This window comes from Dromiciops gliroides, chromosome 1, assembly GCF_019393635.1.
Source record: "Dromiciops gliroides isolate mDroGli1 chromosome 1, mDroGli1.pri, whole genome shotgun sequence".
In the NCBI taxonomy this organism is placed as follows: Eukaryota; Metazoa; Chordata; class Mammalia; order Microbiotheria; family Microbiotheriidae; genus Dromiciops; species Dromiciops gliroides.
The window spans coordinates 314,159,116-314,176,407 of NC_057861.1; the positions used below are offsets into that span (position 1 = coordinate 314,159,116).

Sequence of the window (17,292 nt, forward strand, 5' to 3'; positions counted from 1 at the left end):
ATAAATGTTGGGAAAGCTGTGGAAAAATTGGAACACTAATGCATTGTTGGTGGAGCTGTGAACTGATCCAACTATTCTGGAGAGCAATTTGGAATTATGCCCAAAGGGTAATAAAGCTGTGCATACCCTTTGACCCAGCAATACCACTTTTGGGTCTTTTCTCCAAAGAGATCATGGAAAGGGGAACGGGAACCACATATACAAAAATATTTATAGCTGCTCTTTATGTGGTGGCAAGGAATTGGAAGTTGAGGGGATGCCCATCAATTGGGGAATGGCTGGACAAGTTGTGGCATATGAATGTAATGGAATACTATTGTGCTGTAAGAAATGATGAGCAGGAGGAGTCCAGAGAAACCTGGAGGTTCTTGCATGGGATGATGTTGAGTGAGATGAGCAGAACCAGAAGAACATTGTACACAGTATCATCAACATTGAGTGTTGATCTACTGTGATGGACTAGATTCTTCTCACCAATGCAATGGTACAGAAGAGTTCCAGGGGACTCATGATGGAAGAGGATCTCGAAATCCAGGAAAAAAAAGAACTGTGGAGTATAGATGCTGATTGAAATATACTATTTCTTTTGTTTTTGGTGCTGTTGTTTTTCTATTTTGAGGTTTTTCCTCATTTCTCTGATTTTTCTCTTATAACATGACTAATGCAGAAATATGTTTAATGTTATTTTATATATATATATAACCTATATCAGATTACCTGCTGTCTAGGGAAGGGGGGAGGGAGAAAAATCTGAAATTGGAAAGCTTGTATGAACAAATGTTGAGAACTATCTTTACATGTAACTGGAAAAAATAAAATACTTTTATCAGAAAAGAAGAAAACATTATCAACCCAGAATCCTACTTTCCTAGCTAGTGTATATAAGATTTTTATTTGAATTATCTTAGATGCATGAGAAAAACATAACTGATGATAGCATTAGAAAGGAACAAGCAGGCTTTTGAAAGTAATCTTCCACAGTAGACTACATCTTTTCCATCACACCAATGACTGGAAGATACAGAGAGATACAGTGTTTATTGTTTGTTGACTGTCAAAAAGCATCTGATTCAACAGAGTCAACTGTCTCCTTTAAGGCTCCCCTGAAACAAGGCATCTCCCATGCATATGTCAAAATTATATCATATCAGGATTCCTCGAATGACATAAAACAGAGACAACCTTGTAAAATATCAAGTGAGACATTAAAAGGGCATTTGCCACTACACTGTCCTGAAAGGAGATCCTGTGTGGAGTCCATGTCAAAGAGGGATTCCCTATAGATGGTGACACCTTCCAGATGCTTCTGTTTGTAAATGACATAGTAGCAAATGCTTTAAGTCCTGGAACACTGCCAAGCCTCCCAAATGAGAACAAGAAGCAGAATAGATGGAAATAACTCAATAAGAACAGAATTCAGAATTCATCTGCTTTGGGTGTCTTGCTTCTGATGAGGTCCTTTTATTAGAAGCAGTTGCTTTGTTTTTGTTTCCCTGGGTCATAGTGCAGTGCCTTGCACCTCGTTGGTTTTTTTATTTGGTTTTTTTTTAAGTGAGGCAGTTGGGGTTAAGTGACTTGTCCAGGGTCACACAGCTAGTAAGTGTTAAGTGTCTGAGGCCGGATTTGAACTCAGGTACTCCTGACTCCAGGGCCGGTGCTCTATCCACTGTGCCACCTAGCTGCCCCAGCACCTCGTTGTTTACTGATTTTTCAGTCGTGTCCAGCTCTTCATGACTCCATTTGGGGTTTTCTTGGCAAAGATACTGGAGTGCTTTGCCATTTCCTTTTCCAGTTCATTTTATGGATGAGGAAACTGAGGCAAGTGGGGTTAAGTGACTTGTCTAGGGTCACACAGCTAGCAAGTATCTGAGGCCAGATTTGAACTCAAGAAGAGGAGCTTTCCTGATTCCAATACTCTATCCATCCAGTACTCTATCGATCTAGCTGCCCCCTTGTACCAGGTGTACAAAAAGTACCTGTTGAACTGAATTGAACCAACAAATCTTTACTGAGCACCTACTAAGTACAAGGCACTAACTATGCTTGGCTGAGCAAGATGGAAAATTAAGTAAACTAGATAACTCCCTCCAGTACGGGAGATGAGCTAGGGATAGGGACTGGATCTGGAATTTCATTGGTAGGGAGATGCTCATTGAGGAAATGCCCTTTTTCAACAGCAGGTTGGCACATTCTATTCACTCTAGAAGAGTAGTCAACAGCACTGAACTGCCCAGAATCATACAGTCAGTAGCAGAGCTTGAGTCCAGGTCTTCCTGGCTGCAAAGCTAGCTCACTCTCCATTACATCCAGTTGTTCTTCATATACATAAAAAAAGATAGGGTAGTTAGGTGGTGAAGTGGATAAAAGCACCAGCCCTAGATTCAGGAGGACCTGAGTTCAAATCTAGCCTCAGACACTTGACACTTACTAGCTGTGTGACGCTGGGTAAGTCACTTACCCTCATTGCCCCGCCAAAAAAAAGACAGCACATGGCAGGGGAACCAGGGACAGACATACTAAATTCCCCTGGGTGGAATGCAAGGACAACCTGAACGTTTCTCTAGTAAAAATGTTGTAAGAAGGTCCTTGTTCGGTATCTCTTCTTTCATTACATGTCTGAAACACACTTTCCTCTTCTCAGCTAGAGGTTTTCTCTTAGTAGGACGAAATAAATTCCTATAAAACCTAAAGCATATCTCACAGTTTCTCCCAATGATTTAGGCTAATGCTCCCAAGAAGAGAAAATACAATGTGGGGTATTTATTAATGTCACATGTGCCGAAAGGCACTTGAAAGAAAATTCCAGGCTGCATTGATTACATATATCATCGCCACTTTTGGCTAATAAGTCTTTGCTAAGAAGTGAGGTAAGATTGATTTTTTTCTTTCCAAGAAGAATCTGTCCCTTTACAAATCAATCAGGTGAGAATTAGTGAGGTTCCACTGTAATGCCTAATTAGGATTAATTACTGAATGTACATAAAACACTTCAGAAAAAAATTTTAAAATACCACCCAGTGTTGCCATTGGATTTGGTCTTTCAGGAGCGCCTTTGATTTTGTTGGCTGATTTTCAGATGAAACAAAAAATTTTCAGACATAGAACTATGAAAATAAGGTGGCATCCCCAAGTGAATTCCAGGACATAATGATGTCCAGTCTGGTTGCAACTATTTCTGTTTATGTCATACTTGATTTTCCCCCCTTCAGTTCTTAGCAGACGTGCAAGGTTCAGAATAGAAAAGGTACTTGTCTTGGATTTGTACTAGCCTCTTCCTTGGCCAATTTTGGTGTGGAAAAGTCGTGACCCACTGTGCCACCTAGCTGCCCTCTTGAATACGTATAGGTGCTCAGCAATTTTCCTGAAATTCTTATCTTGCTCCATAGAAGATGAGATGGGTTATTGGCTAATAAAATTTGGACCTCGTATGGTGGGATGCTCACTTTAAGAGCAGTGATCTGAGATCTGATTCATCTCTTGACAATGGTCCTTAAGGACGGGTTATTGAATAGCACTGTTATTTTCCTTGAAATAAGAAATCAGAATCACCAATTCTAAGAGCTACAAGGGACCTCAGGGGTCATCCAGTCCAATTAGACCCAACCAAGAAGAATTTCCTTCAAAATATCCCTGAAAATTGGTTGCCCAGCCTCCGTTTGAAGACCTCCAATGAAGGGGGATTTATTTCCTCCTCCTGAGACAGTTTATTCCAATTTTAGACAGTGCTAATTGTTAGGAAGCTTTTTTCTTACTTCAGGCTAAAATCTACCTTCTCTGCCACTTCTCTCCATTAACCCCAGCTCTGCTTTTTGGAGTCAAGGATAACATGTCTACTCATTCTAGCTCTTCAGATAAGTTATGTTTTATGAATTGATGAAGATTGAAGTGAGAAGAACCAAGAGAATAAGTTATACAGTAGCAACAAGACTGTCAAGAAACAATGTTGAAAGACTTGAGAACTCTGATCGACCCAATGACTGGTCATCCATCCATGATTCCAGAGTACTCCATGATCAGAAAGGCTGCTCACCCACCTCCTACCAGAAAGATGATGAACACAGGGTACAGAATGAGACTCTCTGTGTGTGTATGTATGTACACCATATACATACATATGTATACATAAACACGTGTGTTTAACATGGTCAATACAGGAATTTGTTTTGCTTGGCTATCATATTTGTTACAGGTTTTTCGTTTTTGTTTTTGAATGGAGGCTGAAGGGAATTGGAAAGGACAGAATGTAAATTTTTGTAGAAAAAAAAGTAAAAAAAAAACCCAAACAAATAAGTTGTTTCTTCTGAAGTCTAAATATCCCAATTCGTATTGGCATGGTCATCAGTGTCCTGATCACCCTAATTGCCTTATTTTTCATGAGCTCCAGCTTGTCCATTTCTTTCCAAAACACCCTTCATTTGGGAAAAGGCTGAACAAAATGTGACATATAAAGGTAATGGAAAATTACTGATGATTCTCCAAATTTCCCATGATTTTCTAAATTTCCCCAAATTACTGATGATTTTCTAAATTTCTTATAAAAATGGTCTCTTATTGTATCATAAGAGATATAAGTAAGTGCATATAGAATTAGAAAATATATGGCATCACTTCTTTATGCCTGCTACTTATCCTCTTATTGTATCATAAGAGACCATTTTTGTAAGAAATTTAGAGAGTCATGGAAAGACTTAGATGAACTGCAACAGAGTGGAGTAAGCAGAATCAAGAGAATATACATGACTACAACAAAATAAACAAAAAGAACACTGTTAAAACAAAGCCAGGCACTGAGTAACTGGAATGACCAATCTTGGTACCAAAGAAGAAACAAAAAAGTGATTCCCTCTTTTCAGAAGAGAGGTGGAGAATTCCAATGATAGAATTCTGTATATACTGCCGATGCTTTTTACTGTTTCCATTGCTTTTATTTAACTTTTTCTTTATTATAAGATAGGGTTGACTTTTGGGTTGGATTGGAGGAAGGGATGGAAGGTAATTTGGAAATAATTGTGCCATAAAACCAACATTAATAAAAGTTATTTTTAAGGGATAGAAACAATTAAATAAAATATGGCAACTGAAACTGAACATGACACTTCAGATGTGGTCTGACCAGGACAAAGTACAAAGGGTGGGCTCATCACCTCCCTCTGTATGGACACTATTGCACTTGTATATATCCTAGGTTACCATCAGCTTTTCTGACTATCATGTCACACTGTTGACTCACACTGAGCTCACAGTCCACTGAAATCACCACATCTTTTTTTGCACAATCTGTCTAGCCACACTTCTCTATCTATAAATGGGAAGTTAAGTATAGGACTTTGGTATAATCAAGTTTGGGACTTTATATTTAGCTTTGTTAAATTTTATCTCATTGGATCTGACTCATCCTATCCCCCTGTCAAAACATTTCAGTTCTATCATCCAATGTGTTAGCTGTTCAAAGTTAGAAAAGTGCCCTGGACATGCTTGAACTTCCCATCATCATGTTCATCACCCATGAATTGTGCTTTTAAGTCCTTCTAAAAAACTAACATATTTTTCACTTTTAAGACTCTCCAGGGGGCAGGTAGGTGGTGCAGTGGATAAAGCACTGGCCCTGGATTCAGGAGGACCTGAGTTCAAATCTGACCACAGACACTTGATACTAGCTGTGTGACTCTGGGCAAGACACTTAACCCTTATTGCCCTGTCCCCCCAAAGACTCTTTAGAGGTAATAAGTCCCATATATTTATTACTTATTATGTAAAAAAATACTTTTGTCTTAAAAATTCATTCTTCAGTATCCAAGAACTGTCTCCTAATGTAGTATTCTTGGTTTTGTTGAATGAGTCTATTTTTGCTCTATTTAAACTGCTTGTGAATATTATAGACTTTTATCCTGTCTGGCTCGCTGAAATAGGCAATATAGGTCATAAAAGTAAAGCCAACTAGTCTCCTGGTGCAGTGATTAGGAGTGCTAGGCCTGGAGCCTAGAAGACTCATCTTCCTGAGTTCAAATCTGGTCTCAGGCACTTACTAGCTGTATGACCTTGGAAAAGTCACTTAACCCTGTTTGCTTCACTTTCCTCATTTGCAAAATGAGCTGGAGAAGGAAGAAAGCAAACCACACCAGTATCTTTGCCAAGAAAACTCTAAATGAGGTCACAAAGAGTCAGATACAACTTAATACCAACTAGTCTCCTATAAGCAAGAGGAAGACGGAAAACAAGTATTTATATAGCACCTACTACGTGCCAGCCATTGTGCAAAGTTGTTTACAAATAATATCTTGTTTGATCCTAACAAAAGCCCTGGGAGGTAGGTGCTACTATTATTACTTTTTTACATTTGAGGAAATACAAACAGAGGCTCACTGACTCACTCAGGGTCATATAACTAGTAGGTATCTGCGCTCAGATTTGAATTCAGTCTTCCTGACTCCATGCCCAGCACTCCAGCTATATCCGATAAAAGAGTACCTTCCCCTCATTTCCCACACTGATAATGGTGCTTCTGTTCCCTGGAAGAAAGTTTTATTGGGGGACAATAGTATTGCCGCAGAAGCATCACTAGATATAGTGTTAGAAAACATATGACATCGCTTCTTTATCCTTGCTACTTAACCTCCAGCAGGGAAGAGTTGTTGTTATTGTTGTTATTTGTCCTTCATTCTCAAAGAGGACCATGACATCAGGGTGATGTCATGACTTAGAGTGAATTGGATTTAAGTGAGGGAGGGCTGTGCAAGGTCACCAACCTCACTCTCTTCTCCAGAGCCATCTGGGTCCAGCAGCAAGATATACATCTAGATAGCTGGAAATGGCCCCAGATGTTTGAGGCAATTGGGGTTAAGTGACTTCCCTAGGGTCATACAGCTAGTAAGTGTCTGAGGTGACATTTGAACTCAGGTCTAGTGCTCTATTCACTGTGCTACCTAGCTGCCCCCAGGAAAGAGTTGCCAAAGTATTATACAATAAAGTCTTAAGGAAGAACTCCTTCTAGGAGGTACTTGCATTTTAATAAGGGACTTAAAAACTCCAAATCCTTCAAAACCTTCCAAACCTCTAATAGTAGGTTTTTAGGCATGATGATGGGCAGTGGGGGAAAAATATTTGGAGGCTAAAATCTCACCATCAAAGTCACTTTCTATTTAGTACATGGCATTTGAGAATAACCAATAGGTCAGCATATGTTTATACCATGTTACTGTTGTTCAGTTGTTTGAGTTGTGTTCAATTCTACATGACCCCATTTAGGATTGTGATAAAATAATGGAATTTGGCAGATACCCAGGGGCCCCGCCTGATTGATTTAGTATTGTTTGAATTGGATGAGAATGAGAAACTAAATACCTACTTAAGGATGATTGGATGGAGGCCATACCTGGCTGACCCTGAGTGACATGTTGATGTACTACTGACATCAGCAAGAGACCACTCTCAACCAACCAGCTTGAAGGACCTCCCCTTTGGGGGAAGGAGAGAGGAAGGAGGAAGTGAATGCTCGCTCAGAGAAGACCTCTCTTTTTGGGGAGGAAGAGGCATGTGGTGGCAGAATGAGAACAGGAGCCCCTCTTAGTTATTTGGACACCAGCTTGGTGGTGAGATATTTCACATGGGCTGCTAGGAAAGGAAATTGCTTTCTTTCTCTCTGGCTATACCGAATTAGAAATGAGCTAGGATTTCCATGCTATAAGGAATCTGTTCTCAATCTCTCTCCACTAACTTATAATATATATTTTAATAAATCTTTAAAAGTCTAAACTTTTGCTGAATTTATCAGTGATTTTAGCCAGCTTCTCCCCTCCCAAGACTGGGGGGGGCAGATTAGGACCCACAATTTAGATTTTAAACAACACAGGATTTTCTTGGCAAAGATACTGGAGTGGTTTGCCACTTCCTTCTCCAGCTCATTTTTTTTTGTTTTTTTTTAGTGAGGCAATTGGGGTTAAGTGACTTGCCCAGGGTCACACAGCTAGTAAGTGTTAAGTGTCTGAGGCCGGATTTGAACTCAGGTACTCCTGACTCCAGGGCTGGTGGTCTATCCACTGCACCACCTAGCTGCCCCTCCATCTCATTTTATAGATGAGGAAGCTGAGGCAAACAGGGTGAAGTGACTTGTCCAGAGTCACACAGCTAGATTTGTATTTAAGTCTTTCTGACTCCTCACCTGGTGCTCTATCCACTGTGCCACCTAGCTGCCTCCGTCTATACTGTACTATGCTTTTATACTTTTGCAGAACAATTTCACACTTATTAATTCTCACAATGGCCCTGTGAAGTAGGCAAACAGATGTTCTCCCTATTTGATAGATGAGAAACTGAGACCTCTTTGAAATGTTAGTGATTGAGTACCTGAGTTCAAATCTGGCCTCAGACACTTACCAGCTGTGTGACCCTGGGCAAGTCACTTAACCCCCATTGCCCTGCTAAAATTAAAAATTAAAAAAAAAAATGAAATGTTAGTGATTGCCCAAGATAACCTAGCTATTTAGTCAGTAGGGGAGCTCTAAAACCCCAGATTTCTGCACCCAATCAAGTCATTTTTAGGTTCCTACTTAAAAATAATTGTGCTTACCACTGTGCTAGGAGCTACAGGTGAGTTCTTTCTCAATAATCTGTATGTGGTCCTTAGACATGGCTTGGCTCCACTGGATTGGCAACATATTACAATGAAAAACATACAACTGTCTAGTGTAGACATGAAATAAGTGACCAGAACTGGACTTTGATGCTGGAGATCGAGGTTCAGAAATCAGCTTCATCAATTACTAGCTGTGTGACCTTAGACTAGTCACTTAATAACTTCTCTGGGTTTCAGATTTCTCTTCTACTACATAAAATGGGGACAAGAAGAATGCCAGCCCAGTCTCAGAGGGGAATTGTGAGCATCAGATGAGATCCCCAACATCAAAACACTATCTTAATGAAGTCCTATACACATGTAAGTTATTATGACTTCAAGGACAGCCACCCCAGCGATTTCCATAGGAAAAAAATGGTATCACTTAATAACTCTTAAAAAAGGAACCCTATCCTTCACACCCTTGAACTTCCCAGGAGGAATTCAACCTGTCAGCCCTCTCTGGAAGTTGGAGCTTTGATCCCGGCAGACTCCCTGGAGCCACCAGTCTGGAAAGAAAGGACAGTTATTGTGTCAGAGACTGAGCTAACATCAGGCTGAGGTCTGTGCTAGGGAAACTCACTGGGGTGAGCTCTGTTCTTCTGTGGATATCATCCACTACTGCTCTCAGGCTGAAACAATTTTCTGACCCCGCTTCCACCATGAATTGTTCTGTCTGGCTGCTACAACCCACCTCCAGATGACAATAATAAGATCAAGACCTGAAAGGAGACAGTCATTAAACCACAGGACATAGCACTGGAATAACCTCTAAGGTTACTCTAAAGTGATCTCTAAGATCACCTAGTCCAACCCCCTCCTTCTACATATGGGGAAACTGAGGAGCAGAGCCAGGATTCACACTCAGGTCTTCTGACTCACAATCGAGTGTTCCTTCTACTATGCCAGCAAAGAGAATGCAAGGTCAGGACCATCTGGTTAGGATTTAGCCTACGGAAGAAGACTGATGGGAGGCACAATTTCTTAAACTATTTGAAGGGCAGGTAGGTAATTCAATAGACAAAAGATCATGCCTTGACCCAAGTAGACTTGAGTTCAAATTTGGCCTCTGACACTTAGTTTTGTGACCCTGGGCAAGTCGCTTCACCTCTGCCTCAATTTCCTCATTTGTAATATGGGGATAATAATAGCACCTACATCCCAGAGTTGTTGGGAGGATCAAAGGAGATGATAATTATAAAGGGCTCAGCACATGCAATAAATGTTATAGAAATGTTAGCTGTTAAGGGATTCATTGGAAAAGGCCCTGATGTTGGGAAAGGCTGAAAGCAAAAAGAAAAAGGGATAGCAAGAGGATGAGATGGATAGATAGTGTCACGGAAACAATGAACATGAACTTGGACAGACTTTGAGAGATAATGGAGGATTGAAGGGCCTGGTACACAGGGGGTCACAAAGAGTCGGACACAACCAAGCAACTGAACGACAATAAAAAACATTATAAGTAGACTGTGTTGCTCCAGAGGGTAGATGTTACAAGAAAGCAGATTTTAGCATAAAATTTTATTTCTCTTTGAGGAAGAATCATTTAGCAATTTAGAGTGTCCCAGCAATGGACCAGTTATAGCCCAGTAATGATCCACTCTAAATGGAAGTCATGAGGCTGTCAGCTCACAGAGGCTGGAAGTGTTCAAACAGACTAGAAGATGACCATATGCCAAGAATTCTTACTTCCCATTTTTCTTTCTCATTATGACAATCTATGGGTCCAGAATGCCAAAGGTCAGAATCAGGAAAGGGTTAAGGATGACACCACAGTTCAAAGTCACATACTTGAAACAGGCTTGGGAGAGAGAGAAACAGTCCAGCAGCAAACGGGAGACAGCCGGGGGCCTGGAATACCTGACTGCACCTGGTGATATCTCTTCTACCTGACCCTGTATATCCAACCTGCCTGCCTCCCTTCCTGGTCCCAAAAGAGTTGAGACCATTCAGAGAGAACTATAGAGACCTACCCTGTACTCAGAGAACCCAAGCTCAAATGATATTTTGCGTTTACTAAGTGTTCTTGGATCCTTTCAAAAACCTGGTAATATACAAAGGGCAATTTTATTATCCCCATTTTCCAAGTGAAGAAACTAAGGCCCAGAGGTACTGTGATTTGCTCAAGGTCACACTCAACATTAGTGACTGAGCTTACCCCATTCAATTCTACATTCAGGTTAACAAGTCATGGCTGCTGGCTTCAAAGAGCTTATAGTTCAGTGGAATGTACCCATAAAAAATAAATAACAAAAGGCAACCATGCTGAGCATCAAAATAATGACATGGGAATGAGGAGTGCTGCAGAATTTAATTAGAGAGAGATCACTAAAGAGTGAAAGTAGGTAAGGCTTCAACGTAGGGTTTCTGCTGGACCTTGAAGGAAGGACAGAAACTAACAAGACAAAAGGATGGGATTTTAGAGAAGTCTCTTTAGGTGGGAGAAGAGTGTGGACAAGGATAGAGAGGCCATATTGACAATCTCTCTGCTGCCCGCTTCTCTTGCTTTGTAGGTTTGCTTGGTACACTGGAGCACCCCATTCTGATTAACCCCTCACCCAGGGGCTCTGTAAGAAGAGCCTGTGACCTCCCTTCCTCTCACAGTGTCTTGCATTAATAAACATCGGATGATCTGAAATGACAGATACAACACTATGAATAACTGAGCATTCGATGAATTTCTAAAGGGGATGCTAATGGAGAAGGAATCATAAGACATCCTTTTTAGCTTGAAGGCACCTTAGATAGCTTTTAGTCTGACCTAGAACCATCCAACAGGAGGCCAGCAACACTGCCAAAGTGCTGCTTGAACCGGATTAAAAAGTAATTGGGGGGGGGCAGCTATATGGCACAGTGGATAGAGCACCGGCCCTGGAGTCAGGAGTACCTGAGTTCAAATCCGGCCTCAGACACTTAACACTTACTAGCTGTGTGACCCTGGGCAAGTCACTTAACCCCAATTGCCTCACTAAAAAAAAAAAAAAAGTAATTGGGAAATATTTAACAAAACAAATACAATGATGTTATTGTTGTTCAGTCATTTCAGTCAGGGCCGATTCTTCATGACCCCGTTATGGTTTTCTTGGCAAAGATACTGGAGTGGTTTGCCATTTCCTTCTCCAGCTCATTTTACAGATGAGGAAACTGAGGTCAACGGCGTTAAGTGACTTACCCAGAGTCACTCAGCTAGTAAGTGCCTGAAGCCAGATTTGAACTCAGGAAAATGAGTCTTCCTGACTCCAGGCCTGGCACTCTATCCACTGTGCCACCTAGCTGCCCTCTCGAATAGGTATAGGTGCTCAGTACTAAATGCATATCAGATCAGTTATTTCACCCCACAAAAAATGCACAACGCACAAAGGACTCACAGGAGTCCATGGACAGATACAAAAATATATAAAGAGTTCAAATAGCCCAAAAGACCCCCCCCCCCCGGAAGGTAAACACATTTTGGTACTACAAAAACAAGTGTCCTGTCTGTCACCATCAATTGTTTCAGGAACTCATGATAATAGTATGGGCTGTTGGCAAGGTCCAGATCTTCTGCTACACAAAAACTGCCCATGTTCTAGTTTCCTGGCTATGGAAGCCATGTCAATGATCTTCTCCCTTCTCTAGGAAGCACACTACTACAGACGTTTCCTTCAAGGACCAGTTCCCAAGCTGTCAAATTCAGGGCTCCCTCCAAGACAACTCCCAAAGTTAGTGTTGTCTAGGAAATCTCCCTTCTTTGGCGAGAAGGCCAGACTCCAGGATCATGCTGCCTAGAGGAGTCAAAGTTTTGTCCTCCTCCGCACAGGAGGTTGGTATGGTGGAAAAAGCACTGACTTTAGAGGCAGAAGACCTGGGTTCAAATTCCTGTCTCCTGATTATTACTTGGGTGACTTTGGGCAACTCAGTTTCCTTGGGCTTCATTTTCCTCATGTATAAAATGAGGGGGTTGGACCAGATGGCCTCTGAGGTCCTTTCCAAGCCTAGATTTGTGGGGATTATGGTGAGCTTGGGGCTCATGAATACTTCCATGAGCAATCGTGGGCCAAACAGGCAGGCACACATCTGGCTCTGCTGTATATTTCTGCTACAAGTCACCATGAACTGCTCTTGGGAAGAAATGCCCTTCCCTGAACTCTTTGCTGCCTTCTGAAGGAAGATGCCAGGGGAAAGGCAAAGAGGTAAACCCTGAAGAGAGAAACCTCTCCAACAGTTCATCTCCAGGAGAACATGAAGGAAGGGGCAGCCCCTTTGACAAGAAGCCACTTTCCTGACTCTCAATTGCCATTCCTCTTATAGGTAATCTCCTTTACTCAGAACTAGTAAGAATGTAGGTCAGGGGAAGCTGGGTGGATAGAACACAGGCCCTGGAGTCTGGAGGACTTGAGTTCAAATCTGTCCTCAGATACTTGACACTTACTAGCTATGTGACCCTGGGCAAGTCACTTAACCCTGATTGCCTCCAAATAAACAAACCAGAATGTGGTTCAGTAGTAACAGCCAGCATGGTACTCTATACCAGAGTTAGAGGACAACAATGCCAATCCTACTTCTTTCCTTCTTTTTCTTCTTTCTTGCTTGCTTGTGGGGCAATGAGGGTTAAGTGACTTGTCCAGGGTCACACAGCTAGTAAGTGTCAAGTGTTTGAACTGGATTTGAACTCAGGTCCTACTGACTCCAGGGCCAGTGCTTTATCCACTGCACCACCTAGCTCCCCCCCTCCCCGTACTTCTTTTACTTACTATATGTGTAACCTTGAGCAAGTCACCTCTCTTCTCCTCTATTTCCTATTCCATAAAATAAATGAGTTTGACTAGATGACTAACAATAACTCAATGATCCAATGAGTTCCCTGTGTGCTGTCAGCAAGGCTTTCCCTCTACAGGGAATTGTTCCTCAAATAAAGGATCATACTCTATAACCTCATCAAGTTGGTTGAAAATATATCATGTTAATTAGGGGATATATTCCTGAAGCCCCCCTTTTGCACTTCCCCCATCTTGCTTCTAGAAGGTGGGCAGAATCACAGCTGTTGGCTTTCACACTTCATCCAACTCAGTCAACATTTTTGAAAGAGATCCAGGCACCAAATATATGACCCATAAAAGACCATATCCGTGTGGTGGAGCTGAAGCAGAGATCTCAACTCATCTGGTCAATGAGTATATTCCCAATCTCCCAGGACAAAGAATCTCTAGATATAAGGGGTTAACATTTTTTGTATCATGGTCCCCTCCGGCAATCTGGTGAAGCCAGACTTATCAGAATAATATCATAAGATGAATAAAATAAAATACATGGAATTACAAAAGAAACCAATTATATTGAAATAGTTATAAAAAAAAGTTCATGGGCCCTATGTTAATATCCCTCACTCTAGACAAAACAAAGCAATCAAAACCTGTTTCTAGTCTCAGTCAAGCATGTTGATATTAAAAAAACCCACCACAATACACACCGAGTAGTCCTCATTAATTTGCTCATGGCAGGAAACTCCAATTTCCTGAATGCTGGGTTTGTTTGCTCAGAGGATCAGCACTGATCCTGTCAATGAGCTCTGGCAATCAAAGTCCATGGTGCTCCCAGAGAGGTAACAGAGAAGGTTCAGACTCCCTCTACCCCATCCCCCCAGTCCATTATTAGTGGCATTTCCTTCTTCAGCCAGGTGCCCAGTGGATGGTTATTGCTTGTAAGGTTTTTGGACTAGAACATTTGAGTCACCGGATCACAGAATTTAGAGGTGGGAGAGATTTAGCAACCACCTAATACCACTCCTTCATTTTACAAATGAGGAAACCAAAGCCCAGAGAAATGAAAGTCCTATAAGGTAAGATTGCTACTCCAGGGGCAGCTAGGTAATAGAGCACCAGCCCTGGATTCAGGAGGACCTGAGTTCAAATCTGGTCTCAGACACTTAACACTTACTAGCTGTGTGACCCTGGGCAAGTCACTTAACCCCAATTGCCTCACCAAAAAAAAAAAAAAAAGGTTGCTACTCCAGGATGACTTCTCCCCCAACTTCCCGTCAACCAACCAACCAACCAAAGAAATAAGTGAAAAGGATGTTGTTCCCTAAGTGAGGATCTGCTTAGCTTCTTCCAGAGCTATTTTTAGTCTTCCTCAATCCCTCCAGGCCCCTGGAGAGATTCCCATACGTCATTTCTTCTGGGCAAGACCAGAGAGGGTGGTTTATAAGCATTACAAGTGGCATTTACTTTTAAGTTTTCCCATCTTTTTTAATTGCACTTTGAAAACCCCAACTCTTATTTGGTGAGAAGCTGGTTAATTAACTTCCAGGCCTTTTGGGTTTTTCTGGTCATTAGAACTGTTTTTGCTATAAAGGAGGCGGCTGCATTTCTGATGATTTCAGGAGGCAGCCACCCAACTTCTCTGCCTTGTCAGGATAGAGGAACCATTTCAGTATTTTACTAAAGTGATAATTATGAAAACTTTACCAGATCTACAGTCAGACTCATCTTCCAATTTTAATAACATCACTGAAAATCTCCTTTTTCAAACTGATAATGAAGCCATCACTTTGGCTACATAGGACTAATAAAATGTTACTAGTGCAGGCTTTAAAATCACCATATACCAAAACCAAATTTTTTTAAATTGCAAGATTTGGAGTTGGTCGCCCTGGGTTTGGTCTCAGGTTTGCAATTTCCTATCTCTGTGGCCTTGGACAAGTCTCTGGGCCCCCGTTCTTCATCTGTAAAATGGGGGTGCAGATTGAGCCAGATGGTTGTTAAGGTTTCTTTCAGCTCCAAACGCTAAGAATAAATTGTATTCTCATTCACCAAATTGTTATGCTCTCAACTGGAGAAATACAAGCAATTCAAGGCATTGGTGAGAAGCAGCACAGGTAATAAAAAGAACACAGGATTAGAACCAGGACACCAATAAAATCATAGCTTCATTTCTGTCTGTCATCTCCTTCCCCCTCCTTCCCACTCCTCAAGGCACTGTTATATGCTCTATGAATTGTCTATGGGGTTCTTAGTTTCCTTTCTCCTTAGCTGTCTGGCCAGGTACACATATAACTCATCCTTCTATATCATGTTAAGGTTTAGAAACCACCTTTCTCACAATATCTCTAAGAGGTAGGTAGTTCAAGAATTATTATCCCCATTTTAGAGATGAGGAAAGTGTGGTTCAGAACACTCATGTGACCTGTCCAGGATCACATGGAAGTAGAATTTGAACCCAGGTCTCTACAGCATTCATTGCTCTTAACCATGCTGTCTACCTTGAGCCAATTCGAAAAGGCACATGATCCTGGGATGAAAAAACAACAAAGATATTTCCACATATGAAAAACCTAATTAATATGATGGACTTTCTTTGCAGTAATCCTGAGAGGAAACAATTTTTGAAAAGCACAGTCCATGGACTGAGCTAAGCATCCTTCCCTCAACACTGTCATTAACTTGAATTTGGTCTCTTTGTTATCATCATCACCATTATTCTCATTGGAGCTTCTATGGAGAAACACTGCCAAAATTCCTATGGGATCAGAAGGTTGGGATGGCTTGAGACCCGTACCAATGGAGGAAATCCCAACACTGAGCTCCCAAATCCAACGGAAGCTTTGTTATCTTTTGGATTACTTTTCACAGTAGCTTCCATTTATAGACACCTCTTCCTCAACAATGCTGAGAGGTAGATGGGGTGAATAGCGTCTTTTTACAGAAAGTAGCAGAGAAAAATCAGTCTTGGAATCATGAAGATCTGTGTTCAACCTCTGCCTTTGACCCACACTGGCTGAGTGAACCTGGGCAAGTGATCTAACCTCTCAAGAGTCTCAGGCAATTCTCTAAGACAAGTGTTCTTGACCTGGGGCCTGAGAACTTGTTTTTAAACAATTTTTGAAAACTCTATTTCAGGATTCTTTTTGTTTTGTTTTGTTTTGTTTTGTTTTTGTTTAGTGAGGCAATTGGGGTTAAGTGACTTGCCCAGGGTCACACAGCTAGTAAGTGTTAAGTGTCTGAGGCCGGATTTGAACTCAGGTACTCCTGACTCCAGGGCTGGTGCTCTATCCACTGCATCACCTAGCTGCCCCCTATTTCAGGATTCTAAGAGTATACCTTGCAGAGAAGGTGCCAACATGCATTGGCAGAGAGTTTCATCATCTGAGTCACCCACACTAATGCAATCACTGGACCTGTTCCTATTACTCTCCCTTACCTGTGAGGAAATGAAGACTCGGATGGGCAAAGTGACGTTCCTCAGGTCACACAGCTAGACCTGCCAAGACCAAGAATCAAATCCAGGTCTCCTGATTCCAAATCCCCTGGGACTGGACCACATGAAACTTCTTTAACTTCCATGCCCAACAGATACTCCCAGGGCAGCAGTCACAAGCCTGCCCTTCAACAGGCCCATACGGTATTAACGTTATTATTATTACGCCACTTCAGTGATATGTCTGTGTTTACATTTCAGCTTTAATCTCAGCCCAGCAGGAAGGGTCATTAGCTGATACTGAGAAAGTTTCCTTATTAACTTATTCAAGGTGTTCTCAGCTGAACTGAAGGCCCCAGGGCCTGCTAATGGGGAGCCGAACCTTTCCCCATTCATTTGATCAGCAGCTGGGCTCAGGCCTGAGTGGGCAGGGAGGGAAGGGTTTTACCAGCTGATGCCCATTGGTAATTAGAAGAGGCCTCCACTCCCTTCCTCTGGCTTCC

At 41.6% G+C, this 17,292-nt stretch overlaps 1 protein-coding gene across 5 annotated transcripts in view; it reads right to left on the bottom strand.

Annotated features, from left to right (window-relative positions):
• Window positions 1-17,292, bottom strand: part of MAPK4 (mitogen-activated protein kinase 4) — a 229,399-nt gene that overhangs the window by 173,197 nt on the left and 38,910 nt on the right. The window contains exon 1 of one of the 5 annotated variants that reach the window (XM_043978130.1): window positions 9,195-9,323. The exons of the other annotated variants lie outside the window; for them this stretch is intronic. The gene's annotated coding sequence lies outside the window, so the exon portion shown is untranslated. Of the gene's footprint in view, window positions 1-9,194; window positions 9,324-17,292 lie in introns of those variants that run through there. 5 annotated transcript variants of the gene reach the window in all.